The sequence below is a fragment of the Larus michahellis genome, chromosome 21 (genome assembly GCF_964199755.1).
Source record: "Larus michahellis chromosome 21, bLarMic1.1, whole genome shotgun sequence".
Lineage (NCBI taxonomy): Eukaryota > Metazoa > Chordata > Aves > Charadriiformes > Laridae > Larus > Larus michahellis.
This window is the reverse complement of record NC_133916.1, coordinates 2,289,635-2,296,267: the sequence shown is the minus strand read 5'-3', so window position 1 is coordinate 2,296,267 and position 6,633 is coordinate 2,289,635.

Sequence of the window (6,633 nt, the reverse complement as noted above, 5' to 3'; positions counted from 1 at the left end):
AGGGCAAACTAACCCCAAATCCAGCTGCTTCGACCGGCTTCATTTATCACAGCCACTTAGGCTGCTTTGATGCAGTAACCATGGTGGGGCTAGCAGAGAGGCCGGGCACACCTGGAAGCATCAGCCTTCCCCTTTTATTCAGTGCTGCCCGGAGTCCTGCCCTCAGAAAACACCTAATTGGGATAATCAGGAAAGCCAGAGGGCTGTTAGGTTGGTTAACTGGTGGGGAAAAGGAGGTTTCAAAGGAGTTCACTGCTGGTTCAGCACCTGATGGAAACGATTAATGCCCCTGGGTCCTGAAACCCCAAATTCAGCCCATCCAAACCCCGGCAGTTCAGCTCGAATATATTTCTCCAACCAGTGTGTTACTGGTGCTGGGGATACTGGTAGCAGTATCCAGCTCCTCAGCCTGGGAGAAATGCTGACAGGAGGAAAAAACACATTTGGAAGAGACAAACCTCAGAGGATTCGGACCTCCAGCCCCAAGCCATGCTCCCTCCAGCTCCCATTTATGCACATTTCTGGCCTTTGGACCCGTTTCCCTTTTCCAGCCTATTAGGCACAAAACGATCAATTCTCCCAGGTACTTGGGAGCCGAGCCAGCGCCTGCACCGAGCTCCAGCGCCCGAGAGCGACGGTCGTAACTCTCCTTCCTTTTCCCTCCGGGAGAAATGAGGCCACACTCCATTAAATCTGCGCCTTTGCCCATCCCGGGCGGGGGTAAGGCAGCTCGACGTGGCGCTTGAAGGGGAAGAGGCACATCGCGCTTGTGATTTACTACCGTGCGAAATCCCCAGCGTCTGCTGGGCTTATTGCCACGTCTCCGCGCATCTCCCAGGGTCTGATGGACCTTGGCAGGGGCCGGAGGACGGGGAGGGGGGGGGCGGGTGGCGTCTGAGGCTGATGTAAACCAGCCTGGAAGAGAGGGGGTGCGGATCAAAGCCTGCCAGGTTCGCGGTCAGCCTTCGCGACCTCTCCAAAGATTTGATGCTTTCTGTGTTTTAAACGTGGCGTCTTGTCCCAGTCCTTCCGGCGGGGTCACGCTTTCTGGTTGATAGAAGCAAAGGTGGAGGGGAAGGAGGCGATGCCCGGGCTGGGACGGGGAGGCGAGACTCGGAGCCATCACAGCCGGGATGTCGATGGGGTCCCCTTCTCCCTCCTGTGGGGACAGGCAAGGGCAGGTATCAATGAGCAGGGAGAGAGAAATGTGCCCCACAGCATGTCACCTCCGTGGGGACCGAGAGCCCTCTGCGGGGATGCTCCCTGCTCCGCTTCCGCGCCGCTCCCCGGGGGCTCGGATGCAGTCTCCGGTCTGGGACAAAGCCACGGGGGAAAGGGGCCAGGAGACATCACGGGGCGTCGAGGAGCTTCTCCCTCCGTGAAATTCAACCCCCCGCAGGGTTGGTGCGAGACGGACTCTCCCCCGGCTGCAAGGGGACGGCCACCCCCGTGCAGAGCACCATCAGGCTCATCGCACGCACCGGGAAGAGCCCAGCGATGGGGAAAAAGGCCCCGCTGCCTGCAGGCACGAGAAAAACTTCCTGGTTTCCAAAGACGGCGAGTTGCGTTGCCTCCCGGCGCTGTCTCCGTGGGGAGATGGGCGCGAGGGCTGGGGAAGGGGAGCTGCGGAGCCCGCGGGCTGCAAATGCCGGCAGCATAAAGCTCTCTGCACGCCCGGAGATTAAACAAAAGAAGATCGGGTGACCTTATTAAGGGGGTCTTAAGCAAAGGGAAATCAAGCAACCTTATTAAGAGGGGCTGAACCAGCCATTCGGCTCCCCCTGCTCCCTGCACATCTCGGCAGGGAGCAGGGAAGAGCCTGCTCGGGCTGGGGAGAGAGCAGTTCCCGGGTCACGGCTGACTTGAGGACACCTTAGGAGGTGACGTAAATCCCCCCCCCCCGAGGATTTAAAGATCTCCCTTTGGCTGGCCACGCATCGCCGAAGTGCGTTGCTGGTGGGTAAATTGAGGCACAGAAAGATCCCCAGCTGGATCAGAGCCTAAAAAAAGGAAAAAAAAAAACAAAAAAACACCACAAAAAGACTAGTCGGGGCTGGATGAACGGGCACGAACAGGACCGAAAATTCAGATTATTGCTCAGACTGTCACGTTGCAGGCGGTGCCAGCGATCGGCGCAAGGAGATGCCACGGGCAGACGCGAGACGCTCTTGGTTACGGCCGCGTTTGGCTGAGGCTGATCCGGAGACTCAGGCTGGGAAAAAAAAAAAAAAAAAACAAAAAAAAAAACCCAAAAAAACCCCACACCCCAGCCCCAATACCCCAAACCCAGAGAACCCGGTACTTTTCCGACACCAGCCTGAGCAGCGGGAACAGTCTGGATTAAAGCAGAGCATGAGTAATGTCTCTCCTGGAAGAGCAGTGCCCTGGAGAGCCAGCGAAGGGCTGATACCGCGGTCGAAGATAGACGCATTTCCATAAACGCTGGAGCAGCAGCCTATAAATAACCGCCTGAATTTACCGCTGCTCTCATGTGACCCTGATCCCCGCATTTTCGGCTGCCATCTGTCACCATGGAAATGGCATCACAGGGCCACCAACCATCCATTCATAGGAACTGGTCCAGGGGAAAGGTGCGGGGGGAGGCGGGGGGGGAAGGCAGCGCGGGGGGGGAGGCATCGCCCAGGCTTTTTAAAAGGATGAAAGTTGCAATTTGGGGAGGAAAAATACAGCGGGGAGGTTTAGAGGGAGAGGGCGAGGGTGGAGCGGGCGAGGATGGAGCGGGCCTTCCCAGGAGGGATGCGGCAGAGCCTGCGTTTCCCAACGCGCCGCAGCCGGGCAGAGCTATGGGAAGGGAAGGACGGACAGAGAGACAGACAAGCCCGGATGGACGGACATCTTCAGGGAGCACAGGGATGAATGAATCCCTCCCTGCTGACTCCCCCCTGGTAGTTTGGAGCATCCCGAGGATGCTGCCAGCACGGGGAGATGCATTTACCACGCCGTCTCTCCCCCCCGCAAACCCCTCCCGGCCGCAGGGACCACCCTTGTGCCCTGTGCCTTTGGGAGGAGCTGGCCGCCTTAATGAAAAATTTACCTTATTGTCTCCTCCGCTGGTGAAATGGCTCCTAAACCCAGCTTTTCCCCCCCTACCAAAGCAGGGTGCGAACAGGGAGAGCTTAACAGGACGGTGAACACGGAGCTGCCGGTACGCTTAAAAGATGATTTTCCACCTAAGCTGTCAAGCCGACCTACATTCAAGTGATAATAATCGAAGGGGATAATGCCCTCCGGTTTCTAAATATGTATTTGCCTGCAAAGCCAGGGCCTGTCACGGCGCATTCGAGGCCGGGCTCCGCTAACGCGGAGGGAAAGGAGCAGAGCCTGGGAAAGGGGAGCCCGGCCTGACTCAGAGCAGAGGAATTTCTGGCTCTTACGGAGCATTTTTCCACCCAAGGATCCCAACTCGCCGTGCCAGGCTGCTTTCCCCCGTCCCGCAGAGTGAAGGGATGTGCCCAAGGCTGCAGCGGAGACGGTGGCACAGCCGGGATCCCGACCAGGACACTCCCCTTTGGAACGTCCTTTTGGATTTGCCCCAAATCCAAATCCCTTTTGGATTTGCCCTGCCCCATCCCAGAGATGCCCCATTCCTCATCGTCACGAGGGGGAACGGGGACACCTTGGGCCGGTGACCATCGAGCCCGCGCAGGACGCAGTGCCGCTTCCAAGGGCTCCAAAAAATCTCCTGGGTCGCCCAAGAGCAGGGTGACAACCCCGCAGGGTACCCTGTCCCCAGGAGAGGGACAAACGCCAGATAGCCCCGGCTGGAAACATCAAGAAACACCCCCAAAAAATGACCTTTAAAAGAAACATCTACCGTTAATTAGTGATCTTAATGAAACCAGCCCCGGTGCCCCTCCGTGCGCTCACCTGTTGGCTTTTTTTTTTTTCCTCCCGGGCTGCAAGGAGCAGAGACCATCTATTTTTGGCCTGGAGATCATGGCTGAAAAACAAAAGGGTGGTCGGGAGGAGGCAAAAAAGCCGCGTCTGAGCTCAAGAAGAAAACCACACTGCTTCGTTCAGCCCCGGGGGGACAAGCATGCAGGGAATAAAGGGGACGCTGCACAATGGAAGGAGGAATAATAAACCCCAGCGCAGGCGGAGGAATGAGAACCACGTCCCGTCGCCCCTGGGCGAGGGCTCCTACCAGCGGGACAACGGGGCTTTAAAGAGCTGCTGCTCCTGAGTTCTGGTCTTAATTTTCTTCACATGCCGAGCTGCCGGCGGCTCCGACGCGGCCGCGTCTGCGTTGTGCAACGGGGCGAATTCATGGGCTGGGTGGCACCACGCCGGCTCCGGCTGCCCTAGAGGAGCGGGCTCCCTTTCCAGGTGGTTTTGGTGACCTGGATGAGTCTTTCTGGAGGGGCTTCGAGTGATCCGAGAGGGTTTTTTGAAGGCTTTTTGCCTGTAGCTTGGCTGATAGTTCCCCCCTGCCCAGACCCCCGGGTCCTGCCCTCGCTGCCTGCGTTCCCCGGCTGAGCCACCTCCATCGCCCTGGGGGGTTTGCAGTGGGACAGACCCCCAAAAAGTCCCCCTTCGTGGCCAAATCCAGTCCCCCCTGCCCAGTACAGAGGCCTGAACTGGGGATCTGGGACAGTCTTGTTGGACCCGCTCCGGGAAGCCGCAGGGTCCTTGGACATTTTGTCCTTGCAAGTGAAAACAAAACCCCTTCAAAGGGCTGCTCAGCCTCAGATCTCCTTGCGCGGCGGCCGCCGCCGGCTGCGCCGGTTATTCCTGGAGGAATAAAGAGAGATCTCAGCCTGCCTTCGGGCCAGCTCCTTTGGGAAGGGACATGTGTCCCCTTTCTGAGTCCCAAAGGGAGGACGGGGCCCGGTGGGGAGGGAGTTCGCTGTGGCTTTGTCTGGCGCTGCCTAAACGCGGCTTGTTCCCCCGATGCTCATCCCGACCGCCCGCGCAACCTGCCTGGCAGGCTCACCAGGACTCAAATTACCAAAAGCGGAGGGTTTTTCACCCCAACCTGCATCCCCTGGGGAGGACAAAAGAAAAAAAAAAAAAACACATCTTGGGCTCTTGAGCCAATCTCATTGAGCTGCTCATCATCCCTCCCCCGGGGAGATAACCCCCAGCGACTTGGCACCCGGCGTCGTTCTCTACCCAGCTAACGAGAAGCAGCCAAACGCCGTCCAGCCGGGCCCCCACCAGTAGCTGCTTTCAACAGAAGTCACCCAGGAACCTCCCCGGGGCCGTGCAGACGCAGCCCCGGCTGGCGGGGAGCAGATGGGAGCCAGCCGGCCACCTGCGGTCCCCACACAGCCACCGGCCAGCCCTCCCCACTGTCCCCAGCCTGGCAACGCCGCTCCCGGCTGGTGGCAAGGGCCAGGGAGCTGCTGGAATAAGGGGACGGAGAAAGCAAAGCTGCCGGCTCCAGCTGGGGGACGCTTCCCAACGGATCCCCAAGGCTCCTGCGGGATTCGGTGCGTGGAGCCCGTCGGCTCCTGTTTCACCAGCTGCCATGTGATTTTGCCCTGGGTATATTTTAAGCGCTGCCTTTGACGTCACACCTTCTTCCCCAGGATGCTGCTTTTCTACACGTTCCCAGGCAAAACGGTCCCCAAAAATCTCCCCTTCTGCTTCCCCCCCGCCATCAGGCACTGAGGTCCCCTGGCCCAAATTTCCCCCATCCCCTGCGGTCCCCACAGCCAGGTCACCCCTGAGCAGCTGAACTGAGCTGAGGATGAGGGAGGTGATATTTCATAACCCTCTTTGGCAGAAACAAGGAAAAGGTGGAAAAAACCCAAGCTGTGAGATGCCCGGCTCTCCCGGCAATGGGATTCGGGGCAGGACCAGTCCACCAGTCCCACAGGGATGCGGGAAGTGAGGCATCGGGAGATGGAGCCACCCAGGGTGGCGGGTTCATCCTGCTCCCTTCCTTCCTTTCGGAGCTGGGCGCAAGTGAAAAATCCTTCGCGTGCCCCAACTGCCCGCCCTGACGAGCCCCACCGGGGTCGGCATCAAACTGGGAGCCAGACCCCGTCCCATCCCCTCCATCCCAGCCGCTCTCCTGGGTCAGTCCCAGCCCCAGACGAATCGCTGCATCCCGCCCCCAGACCGGGACCAAGCCCCCGCATCCCTCACCTCCCAGGCCTGAGCTCCTCCGGGAGCAGGATACGGCCGTTTGGGGAGGAGGACGCGGGCAGGGACGGAGCAGCACGGCTTGTTCCAGCGGCTGGGGAGGGTTTTGCAGCACTGCAGCACAAACACACACTGAGCTCTTCGCTCGCGCGTCTCGTCCCAGAAACAGCCGCTGTCTGTCCCCGGAGACCTTCACCTGAGCCTCCCTTCACCTCCCATCGAGCTGCTGGGGCTGACCCGTGACCGATGGAGAGCAGCAGAGGGCAAAGATCCGACCCGTTTTTTTTCCCCTTCCTCCCAGGAATTTTCAACCTGCAGCTCCGTCTCTGCACATCCCGCTGGATCTCGGTGCCGACGGCAGACACACAAGCGCCTCCGTGTCCTTCCTCACAGGTCCCCGAAGTCGAGCTGCCCCTTGGAGATGCTGTGGAGGTACCCACTGCCCCGCACACAGCACGAACCCACCCTTCGATGTCCTGTGAGCACCCCCAGCCCGAAAGAAACCCAAAACATCTGGCTGAG